Raw genomic sequence first — 12,812 nt, forward strand, 5'->3', positions numbered from 1 at the left:
GTCGGCAAGGTGGGGGAGCCGAGCTAGCTCGAATAAAGACTCTTATGCTTTTGCATCGGACTGGCTGGCTTCCTGATGTGGTTTCTTGGGGATCCTGAAATCTGGGCATAACACTCTCTTTGTCTTTAATTTTTGGCATTTTAATTATGATGTGTCTGGGCGTGGGTCTGTTTGGGTCCTTCTTGCTTGGGGTTCTCTGTGCCTCCTGAACTTGTGTGACTTTTTCCTTTACCAGGTTAAGGAAGTTTTCTGCCATTATTTCTTCAAACACCTTCTCTATTCCTCTCTCCCTTTCTGCCTCTTCTGGCACACCTGCTATTCTAATATTGTTATGTTTCACGTTGTCCCACAGCTCCCTTAAGCTGTCCTCCTGTTTTTTAATTTTTTTTTTCATTTTGGTTCTCTGAGTGAGTGATATTTTCAACTCTGTCTTCTAATTTACTGATTTGGCCCTCAACTTCCCCTAATCTGCTGTGTATTCCTTCCAGTGTGTTCTTTATTTGTGTAATGTCATTCTTTATCTCAGACTGTTTTTTTTTTCATAGTTACTATATCTTTTTTCATACTGTTTAGCATTTTTATCATCATTACTCTGAACTCTGTTTCAGATAAATTTCTTATCTCTGCTTCATTTATCTCTTCTTGTAGAGAATTCTCAAGTTCTTTCATTTGAGGGTTGTTTCTTTGTCTCCTCATTTTGGTTGTCTCTCTGGGTTTGTGACTATGTTTTAGGTAGATCCTCTACACCTCTCAATCTCTAGTGCAGGACAGTGTTAAAGGCTATTTCTGATAATTGGATCAGGCAAAGACTCAAGGCCTCCAGTGACTGCCTCAGTCTACAGACTAAAAGGATTCTGACTTGAATAGCCCCAGGCAATCATCCTCAGGTGTGGTGAGAGTTTTTTTTCAACAGGGTGGGGCAGTTGCTTCTACCTGGAGGCTAATTGTTACTTTTCATCTCTTAAGTGGCTTCAGGGCAAGGTGTTTTCCAATAGGGTGTGTCGACTGTCTTCCCCCCAGGCAAGGCAAAAGTGTATGTGGGAAAGATGTCCTCTGCTGCATGAGGGAATGACTCAGCACAGGAAACTTGGGGTATCTGCCTTCTAAGCTCTATCTCCCGAGTCCCCAGTCCTGGCTTCTGCTCTCACAGCTCCATTCCACTTCCCTCTGCCAGAGCACAAGGTGGGTGGCTCCACAGGGAATTTTTGTGCATTGGCCCTTCAAGAGGGTGCCCGAACTTTCAGTTGCCACTCCCTGGCAGACAGCACCCTGCTGCTTTTCACAGCTAGATGTTATGTTGGTACCCTCCTCATATTTGGTGCTCTCTGCTGGGGAGCCCAGCTTGGGGATTAGATCCCAGTGGCACCCCTGCCCCCCCCAACTGAGATATCTCTCTGGGTCTTCAGTTCCTGTCTGTGGGCACCCGGCCAGCCCTTTCACTCCACTGCCCCTCTTACAAGTCTCTATGTGGTCTCCACCTTCAGTCCTTGGGTATCAGGGTTCTCTTTTGTGAGTTTTCTGTTGATTATTCCAGAAGCCTTTCCATATTTCAGTTGTAATTCCAGCTTGTTCGTGGGAGCATGTCTGTGCAGCATCCACCTACTGTGCCACCATTTTTAATCTTCCCAATGGGTCTTTAAATAACATGAATCAAGTGACTGTCCGTTAACTTGAAAGGCAATTTTTGGAAAATGAAAGGCCATCCTTTGAAGAAATGTAGAAATTAAAACATAATTAGTAATAATAAAAGGCAATATCACCTAATGAATGTTTTGGAGAATAAGCATTCAAACAAGCCTTGGCTCTACCAAGTCCTCACTGGCTGTGTGACATTGGACAAGTGACTTCAGGTTACTGAGTTTCCCCTCTTGTAAAATGGATACAATAGCAGAACCCACAAGAGAAGATGGTTGTGAGGAGCCAATGAAAAGATGTATTTAATAACTTGGTTAAGTACCATAAACCTTCAACAAAGTGTGTCTATTCTAATCATAATTATTATATGACAACACTTAAAAAGTTTCTTCAACTCTGCTTATGAAGACAACTGGCAAAAGAACAACAGTGGATGGCATGTTTAGGAATGGAAAATAACAATTTCTTGATATGAACTAAAAGATAACAGATTCCACTATTTAAGTAATGGGAACATTAAACTGAGGACATATACCTAGGGTTTAGGAGCAAGCTTCTTAGTCTCTGATCCTTAGCTTCCTTGTCAACAAAAAGAGGCCCTAATCTCCGTAGCACCAAGTTGTTGTAAATTAAGTAAATGTTACCATGTTTGTAACGCACTTAGCATGATACTTGGCACATTGTAAGCAGTCAATAAATGGTAGCTGCTGTTGCTGCCTATGTTGCTGCTTTTTATTTTATTTATTTATTTATTTATTTATTGCGAGCCACAACTTTTGCAGTCATTAGTGGCCATTGTGCAGGCTACTGAGGTTAGAGCTCTGGGGGTATCATCCAAACCAGTTCTCAGGCCTCTAAACCCTGGGCCTGAGAACTTTTGGGCCATTTAAAACACAAAAGGGAGGGTAAGGGGCCCCCAAATGCCCCAGCTTTTCAAAGGGAACCCCTGCGCCTGGAAGAAGTTTTGATTCCGGGCCATCCTGGGTAGTGTGATGGGGAAGCCCCAATTCTGGCCCTGCCATCTCATGGGTTGGTGCTGGTTGGGGTGGAGGGGCGCTCGATGGGGGCTCAGGCAGCTGGGCGCCCACTCAGTCCGGTCCCTGGAGGTGTTACCAGGTACCCACGCCTCTCAGCGTTTTCGAGTGCTGGCTGCTAAGCTTGAAAAGGGCCCGCTGCTGGGCCGGGCGTTTTGTGTTTGCCAAACAAAGCATGAAGGGAGAGTGAGCAAAGGGGGCGGGGCGGGTGCGGCACAAAGGCCAGGGGCGGACCCGGGGCTGGGGAAATACAGTTCAGTGGGTTTGAATTGATATGCTCGGCCCCTAAAGCCCCAGGCTGGGCGATCACAGGGTAGAAGGCCTAGCAAAGAGCACTCCACTGCATTGATCCAATCCCAAGCCAACAAGCGAGTGAGCGAAAGGCTGCCTAGGAGAGGGATGCAAGGGGGGAGGGGAGGGGGGAGGGGATGTGAGGGTCTGTAAGGGCCGCCAGCCACAGATTAGGCACTTTTCTTAGAAATACAGGAATCTCCAGGTTCGAGTAAGGGCCCTCCAGATGAAGCGAGCCCTCGAATCCACTGGGTTCCCCAGTTCTGTGGGTAGCGGGCATACTGCGGGGACAGCCAACAAAGTGTTCTCTGCTCCTTTTCTGGGGAGCAGCTGCAGGTCAGGGAATGCAGATGACTTTGGTTCTACACCATGCCATGCCATGCTCCTCACAGACCCAGCACCTACCTACAGTGTCTGACACTGCTTATTGATTGGAAGGGGCAGAAATTGAATGGACATGGGAAGGACGCATGCATAGATGTGTGGTTCAATCAAATGGGTTTCTGTTCCCGTTTAGGCAATTGTCTAATAAGTATTTTTGACTGTGTGGCATTGTCTCTTTTGAACGTTATTATGAGTGTTTTATTTTTCCTCTTTGTACCTTCTTGCGTTTTCCAGATCACTGAATAGGGTCACAAATTATTTATATACTTAGAGACAATATCAACAAACATTGTTCAAAATATAAATAAGACAAACTGAGGAGAATGAAGAGGGAGGCTTCAGAGACACTGAGATGATGAAATGTAATAATGATGATACCTTACATAACACCAGTAAGTTATCTTCTCACATGCATGGCTCACATGCATTGTTTACCACAACCACCCAATACTGAACACAAGACCTGGTACATGGTATTGAATAAATAAATGGCTGGATCTGCTGCTGGTGGATTCCAATGCCATTGAACAAACAAATTAGCTGAGATTTAGAGGGGCTAAATGTTACAGAGGCAGAACTAAAATCTGTCAAATGCAAATCCAAGGCTCCTTTCCCTACACCCCATAGAATCCTGGAGGGCTTCTTCAAATATAGGCTATTTCATTTCAGTCCTCTGTGTTCATTTCATGACCATGAGGCCCCAGATTTCCTTTCTGAAGACACAAGGTTTTGTTTGTTTTTGTCGTAATGACACACTCGGCATCATTAAGTGTCCGTGAAGATGAATCTTTTAGTTGCATTAGAAACATGGTTTGTGACCACTGAAAGCCTTGGGAAACCAAGGTCTCCTAGCAGGAAGAAGCAGGCAGCTAATAGAAAAGGCTTTCTGGGAGCAGGGTTTTTGCATTCTCTTAGAACCCACTTGAGCATTATTGCTAAGGAAAAGCTTAAGCAGTGTCTGAACGGCACTGTATTTTGTAAGTATAAACAGTTCAAATCTAAGGGGTTCTTACCCAGAAAAAAAATTTTCCTATCCATATCTGTTTCCCTGACTTTGTAAATTGAAACTGATACAAAATACTTTAAACTTTGCTTTGATTTGAAGTTTACTAAAAAAAATCATGCAAGTAATTGAGCAAGAGTATACTTTCTGATGTTAAGTCACTATTGTTTAAACCATTTTATATGAAATCTTTGAAACAGGTTTGCAACATAGTGTATTACAATTCTTTTTTTACAAATTTCTTTATGTTGATGTGAATTTCCTTGCTTCAAAATATCCTTTGCCAGTATTTTGTTTTCACTTTGAAACATTCATCATAATATAAATCTACTACTTTATTTTAAAATTTCGTTCTTACATGTGATTTTGTGACATTCTTAAGCCTCACTTGAAAATTTTTTCTTAACAATTCATCGTGCAAATCTACACTAATTTAGTCCACCTGTTTTGATGACAAATTTCTTGGTTTTAGTAGGAAAGATGCCATGAATGTTTCCTTGCAATATTTTTCCCTCACTGAAAAGCCTATGAATGAAATAAGACCTCAGGATTACAGGAGATAATTTGCATACTAATTATGTAGCACAGTGTAGAAGAGAGAGAGGGAGGAAAATATAGAGAGAAACTCTGAAAGTTAGCAGACAAGGATTCCATGACTTCAAAGCAATGTGATCCTGAGCAAGTTACTTTACTGCTTTACCCTCCCTGGGTCTTAGTTCATTCATCAATCAAAACACTGACAGTTATTAAGAGGATAAAATGAGATATATGAGAGCAACAAGAAAACCCCAGAGTGAGCAGAAGGAAGGAGATAATAAAGATTAGAGCAGAAATCAATGACATAGAGACCAAAAAAACAATACAGAAAATCAATGAAACCAAGAGTTGGTTCTTTGAAAGGATAAACAAGATTGACAAACCCCTAGCCAGGCTCACCAAGAAGCAAAGAGAGAGGACCCAAATAAACAAAATCAGAAACGATAGAGGCGAAATAACAACAGACCCCACAGAAATACAAATGATTGTTAAAAAATACTATGGACAGCTCTACTCCAACAAACTAGACAACCTGGAGGAAATGGACAAATTCCTAGAAAAATACAACATTCCAGCACTCAATCAGGAAGAATCTAAAAATCTCAATAGGCCAATAACTATGGAAGAAATTGAAGCAGTCATCAAAAAGCTTCCAGCAAACAAAAGCCCAGGACCAGACGGCTTCACAGGGGAGTTTTACCAAACATTCAAGGAAGAACTAAAACCTACCCTCCTCAGACTACTACAAAAAATTCAAGAGGAAGGAACACTTCCAAGCTCATTCTATGAAGCCAGCATCACCCTAATACCAAAACCAGGTAAAGACAACACAATGAAAGAGAATTACAGGCCAATATCCCTCATGAACATAGATGCCAAAATCCTCAACAAAATCTTAGCAAATCGGATCCAGCAGTACATCAGAAAGATCATACACCATGACCAAGTAGGATTTATCCCAGGGATGCAAGGATGGTACAATATACGCAAATCAATAAACGTGATACATCACATAAACAAATTGAAAGAAAAAAACCACATGGTCATATCAATTGATGCAGAAAAAGCATTTGACAAAATCCAACACCCATTTTTGATAAAAACTCTCAGCAAGGTGGGAGTAGAAGGATCATACCTCAACATAATAAAAGCCATATATGACAAACCCACAGCCAACATCATACTCAATGGACAAAAACTAACACCATTTCCCCTAAGAACAGGAACAAGACAAGGATGCCCACTCTCACCACTCCTGTTCAACATAGTCCTGGAAGTATTAGCCATTGCAATTAGACAAGAAGAAGAAATAAAAGGCATCCAAATTGGAAAAGAGGAAGTAAAACTGTCCTTATTTGCAGACGACATGATATTATACATACAAAACCCTAGAGACTCCATCAAAAAACTACTAGACTTAATACATGAATTTGGCAAAGTAGCAGGATACAAAATTAATGCCAAGAAATCTGAGGCATTTCTATACACCAATAGTGAACTTTCAGAAAGAGAGATTATAAAAACAATCCCATTTACCATCGCACCAAAAAAATTAAGCTACCTAGGAATAAGCTTAACTAAAGAGGTAAAAGACCTCTACTCAGAAAACTACAGGACGTTGAAAAAAGAGATAGAGGAAGACATAAACAGATGGAAGAACATACCGTGTTCATGGATTGGTAGAATCAACATCATTAAAATGTCCATACTACCCAAAGCAATCTATAAATTCAACGCACTTCCCATTAAAATACCAACGGCATACTTCACAGATCTAGAACGAACTCTCCAAAAATTCATCTGGAATAAAAAAAGACCCCGAATAGCTGCAGCAATCCTGAGAAAGAACAAAGTAGGTGGGATCTCAATACCAGATATCAAGCTGTATTACAAAGCCACTGTTCTCAAAACTGCCTGGTACTGGCACAAGAACAGACATATAGATCAATGGAATAGAATAGAGACCCCAGAAATCAGCCCGAACCAATATGCTCAATTAATATTTGACAAAGGAGGCAAGAACATACAATGGAGCCAAGATAGTCTCTTCAATAAATGGTGTTGGGAAAATTGGACAGATATATGCAAGAAAATGAAACTAGACCACCAACTTACACCATACACAAGAATAAACTCAAAATGGATAAAGGACTTAAATGTACGACAGGAAACCATAAAAATTCTAGAAGAATCCAAAGGCAACAAAATCTCAGACATATGCCAAAGCAATTTCTTCACTGATACAGCTCCTAGGGCAGTTGAAACTAAAGAGAAAATGAACAAATGGGACTACATCAAAATAAAAAGCTTCTGCACAGCAAAAGAAACCATCAACAAAACAACAAGAAAACCCACTGCGTGGGAAAACATATTTGCCAACGTCATATCTGATAAGGGCCTAATCTCCAAAATTTATAGGGAACTCATACAACTTAACAAAAAGAAGATAAACAATCCAATCAAAAAATGGGCAAAGGATCTAAATAGACACCTTTCAAAAGAGGACATTCAGAAAGCCAAGAGACATATGAAAACATGCTCAAAGTCACTAATCATCCGAGAGATGCAAATCAAAACAACAATGAGGTACCATCTCACACCTGTCAGACTGGCTATCATCAACAAATCAACAAACGACAAGTGCTGGAGAGGATGTGGAGAAAAAGGAACACTTGTGCACTGCTGGTGGGAATGCAGACTGGTGCAGCCACTATGGAAGACAGTATGGAGTTTCCTCAAAAAACTGGAAATGGAACTCCCATTTGACCCTGTGATCCCACTTCTAGGAATATATCCCAAGAAACCAGAAACACCAATCAGAAAGGATATGTGCACCCATATGTTCATAGCAGCACAATTCACCATAGCTAAGATCTGGAAACAGCCTAAGTGCCCATCAGTAGATGAATGGATTAGAAAACTGTGGTACATCTACACGATGGAATACTATGCTGCTGTAAAAAAGAAGGAACTCTTACCATTTGCAACAGCATGGATGGAACTGGAGAGCATTATGCTAAGTGAAATAAGCCAGTCAATGAAGGAAAAATACCACGGGGGTAGGGGAGGCCTGGGGATTGTCAAGGGGTGGGGGGAAAGGACACATATGTAATACCCTTTGTAATACTTTAAGCAATAAAAAAATGAGATATATATATATAGAGAGAGAGAGAGTCTGTCACATTAGGTCCTCAAGAAATGCTCATTTTACTACTCACAACAACCCTCAGCTTCCTCCTTTATAAAAAGGAACCAGTTTCCTCAACTATAATATGTGGATAATGACACAATAAAGGTACTATAGTATAGGATATTTACTAAGAAGAGCATGGACTCTACTAGACTCAGACTGTCTGAGTTCAAATTTCAGCCCCACTACTGGCTGTATGACTTCTGTTCCCCATTGTACTCCTGTGTAAAGACTGGGTGGTCAGGGGCTGGTGGTTGTGAGTATTCAGTGAATTAATGCAGCATAGAGCTTCCTAACCTTTTTATGCCTGGCTTCCTTTGGCAGTCTGCTAACGCCTCTGGATCCCTTATCAGAATACTACTTTTTTAAATTAAATTTTATTTGGGTGACATTGGTCAACATGAACATATAGGTTTCATTGTGGATTTCTAAGTTACAAAATCTGTATATAATACCATGTGTCCACCACACAAAGTCAAGTCTCCTGTCATCTCATATTAGGACCACCTTCTCCCCCACAACCCGGTAACCACCACGAACACAATACTTTATATTACAAATGGAAAACTAGTTATAATTACATTAAGTTATCAGTGTATTTTTAAAAATAAATGTAAAGAAGAATTAATGCCAGTCCTTCTCAAACTCTTCCAAAAAATTAAAGAGGAAAAACACTTTCATACTCACTTTATGAGACGAGCATTACCCTGATGTCAAAGCCAGACAGACATCACTACAAAAGAAAACTGATAAATATAGACACAAAAATCCTCAACAAGCGCTTACAGGCACTATGGTGAGCAGGTCCTAAAGGGGCTCTTGAAGCTGAAAGGCATCACAGCAATTACATGATCAAGCAGAAGAAGAAAAAGAATGACAAAGACAAGCCAAAACTCCTGGAAGCCATGGGAATGAGCAAAGAGAATGAGAAGAGGCGCAGCCTGGACAAGCAGACTCCATCCCAGGAGGCCTTTGAGAAGATGTAGGAGAAGCAGTAAATGGAAAGGATCCTAAAGAAAGGCTCTGAAACACACAAGCAAAGAGTGGACAACTTCAACAGATGACTGGACACACTCATGGAACACTGTGACATTCGCAAAGTCAGCTGGATGAAGTAGCCTCCCCGCCCGGGGAATGGAGTGGCACCAAGGAGAAATGAAAGGCCAGATTTGGGTTATGTTTGATGCCTTTGGTATTTTCTAGAAACATTCTTTCATACACAACCTTGAGTTTTCTGCTGAGACAGTGCTTTTCAAAGTAGTGTGCCCTCATTCTGGAACTTGATTAAAGTAAGACTATCATTTTACTCTATTTTAGCTTCTCAGTAGCATATTGAAGATAAACATTTTTAGTTTGGACTACAAATTATTGAGAGTTTATCCAGAGATTAAGGTTATTTCTATGTAAGTGCCATGGAAGTGTTTTTACACTCAAGTTGCATCTAAGTCATTTTGACAGCCATCCAGCTGTCTTTGCCTGGATCAAACTGTCTCCAGAGGAGGACCTGCAATGTGCAGATCCCCTTGGGGCCCTGCATAGGCTGCCCTTCCAAACTCCCTCTAGCTTGGGCTTATGCTGTTCCATCTAGGGCCTGTGGAAGCCACTTACAGCTTTGTAGCCTTCAGACTGCCACCGGTCCAGGAAGAATAACCACCCAAGGCAAGGATGGAATGAACGCTGTGCCCCTTTCTGAATTGAGCTGGTGGCTGGCATGAAGCCTGTTCTCCCAATATCCCCATTCCAAACATGTCAAGTGGGTATTGCTATGGCAGACATAGCCAGATAAGCACCACGTTCTTTGTAATGGAACCTAGGCACTGCCGACCTCACTAGTGTCACCCCTGGGCTCCAGGCAGCTCGCCAATGTTTATTCAGAATTGGCACATACATGGAACATGTTTGGTATTCTTGGCCCAAGGACACCTCACGGTCTTGGGACCAGGACAGAGCCCCAGCACAGACAGACATGGGTGCAATCCAAGGGGAGGACCTAGGTTCCAGTGCTGGAGAGCCAGGGTCTTTGAGGCTCCGCATGTCCCCACCGCATGAGGATCAGACTGCATATGCTACTGGGAAAAATGGTCTCTGTTGACATAGATCTGAAAAAAAAATTCAGAGGAGAGAAAAATCTAAGTGTTGGGTTTGGGACTGTCATATGTGAACTGCTGAATAAAGCAAAACCAGTTATTAAAAATAATCCTCAACAAAATAGCAGCAAACCAAATCTAACAGCACATTAAAAGGGTTATATAAACCATGACCAAGTAAGATTTGTTCCTGGGCTGCAAGGATGTTTCAACACATGAAAATCAGTTAATGGGATATACCACATTAATAGAATAAAGGATGGAAATCACATGATCACCTCAATAAATGCAGACAAAGCAATTAACAAAATTCAATACCCTTTCATGATAAAAACTCTCAACAAACTAGGTGTAGAAGGAACGTACCTCAACATAATAAATATTATATATGACAAGCCCACAGCTAATATTTACTGAATTGTGAAAAATTGAAAACTTTACTTCTAAAATCAGGAGTAAGGCAAGAATCCTCATTCTTGCCACTCCTATTGTAGGTAGTACTGGAAGTTTTAGCAAGAGCAATTAGGCAAGAAAGAGAAATAAAAGGCATACAAATAAGAGAGGACAAAGCCGGGGAGGGTTGGGGGGCAGGAGAGGGGGGGATAAGAGATCAACCGAAGGACTTGTATGCATGCATATAAGCATAACCAATGGACATAAGACACTGGTGGGTAGGGGAGGCCGGGGGATTGTCAAGGGCGGGGGGAAAAAAAGGGAGACATATGTAATACTTTAAGCAATAAAAAAAAGAAAAAAAAAGAGAGAGGACAAAGTTAAATTGTCTGCCTTTGCAGATGACTTGGTCTTACATATAGAAAATCCTAAAAACTTCATAAAAATTGGTAAAACAAACAAATTCAGTAAAGTTGCTGAATACAAAATCAACATTAAAAAATCAGTTGCATTTCTATACACTAACAATGAACCATTTGAAAGAAAATTAGGAAAATTATCCCCTTTACAATAGCACCAAAAAGAATAAAATAGGGATAAACTTAACTAAGGAGGTGAAAATTTTGTATACTGAAAACTATAATACATTCATGAAAGAAATTAAGACACAGCAAGTGGAAAAACACCCTGTGCTCCTGGATTGGAAGAATTAATATTGTTAAAATGTCCATACTACCAAAGTGATCTACAGTTTCAATGCAATCACTATCAAAATCCCAAAGTTATTTTTTGCAGAAATAGGAAAAACAATGATAAAATTCATACAGAACCAGAAAAGACCATGAATGCTCATATCAATCTTGAGAAAGAAGAACAAAATTGGAGGCATCACACTTGCTTACTTCAAAATATATTACAGAATCCCAGTAATCAAAACAGTATGGTACTGACATAAAGACAGACAAATCAATGGAAAAGAACAGAAAGCCCAGAAATAATTCCATGAGCATACCATCAACTGCGTTTTGGTAAAGGTGCTAAAAATCAACAGTGGGGAAAAGATAATGGATTAAAGACTTAAATTTAAGACTGGAAACTGTAAAACTCCTTGAAGAAAATATAGAGGAAAATCTTCATGACATTGGTTTTTCTAATGATTTCATGGATATGACAACAAAGGTACAAGCAACAAAATAATAAATAAACAAGTGGGATTGCATCAAACTAAAATGTTTTGTACAGCAAAAGAAACAAGGAAAATAGGCAACCTATGGAATGGGGAAAATATTTCTAAACCATATATCTGATACAAGGTTAATCTCCAAAATATACAAGAAATTCCAAATATACAAATAAAAAGTAAACAACAACAGCCCTAGCCAGTTTGGCTCAGTGGATAGAGCATTGGCCTGTGGACTGAAGGGTCCCAGGTTGAATTCCAGTCAATGGCACATGCCCAGGTTGTGGGCTCAATCCCCAGTAGGGGGAGTGTAGAAGGCAGCCAATCAATGATTCTCTCTCATCATTGATGTTTCTCTCTCTCTCTCTCTCTCTCCCTCTCCCTTCATCTCTGAAATTAATAAAAATATATATTTAAAAACAAAAAACAAAATATGATATACCTCCCCCTCTGAAAATGATGGTGATACTAATAGTAGTAATAATAATATTAGCTCTCATTTATTGAGTGCTTATTATATGCCAAGCACTTTGCTACGGGTTTTGCATGCATTGCCTCATTTAATCTTTTTTTAAAAAAATATATATTTTATTGATTTTTTTACAGAGAAGGAAGGGAGAGGGATAGAGAGTTAGAAACAGCGATGAGAGAGAAACATCGACCAGCTGCCTCCTGCACACTCCCTACTGGGGATGTGCCCGCAACCAAGGTACATGCCCTCGACCGGCGGAATCGAACCTGAGACCTTTCAGTCCGCAGGCCTACGCTCTATCCACTGAGCCAAACCGGTTAGGGCTCATTTAATCTTAATAACAGCTTGAGCTCCTTTCTCTCCAGGGCCTCAATTTCTCCTTTAAGGTAGTAGGACACAACCCAGTGTTGGGGGGCAGAGTAATGAGGAGGAAGCAGCCAAGTACTACAGCAGGAAGGCACCCTGCTCCCCAGGAGCTGCTGATTGATTTCATTGTCTGGCTTCCAGTGCTGAAAGGAGAAGTATTAAAAATATATCCTCGATCTATTTAATGCGGCCAAAAGGAAATATATCCATTTTATATTTAGCATAATGGAGTTACTTTAA

At 40.6% G+C, this 12,812-nt stretch overlaps 1 pseudogene; it reads left to right on the plus strand.

The window, feature by feature from the left end:
* LOC106723813 overlaps positions 1-9,192 on the plus strand; it is a 23,243-nt pseudogene extending 14,051 nt beyond the window's left edge.
* The last annotated feature ends 3,620 nt before the right edge of the window (positions 9,193-12,812 follow it).

Source organism: Myotis brandtii, unplaced genomic scaffold, assembly GCF_000412655.1.
Source record: "Myotis brandtii unplaced genomic scaffold, ASM41265v1 scaffold654, whole genome shotgun sequence".
In the NCBI taxonomy this organism is placed as follows: Eukaryota; Metazoa; Chordata; class Mammalia; order Chiroptera; family Vespertilionidae; genus Myotis; species Myotis brandtii.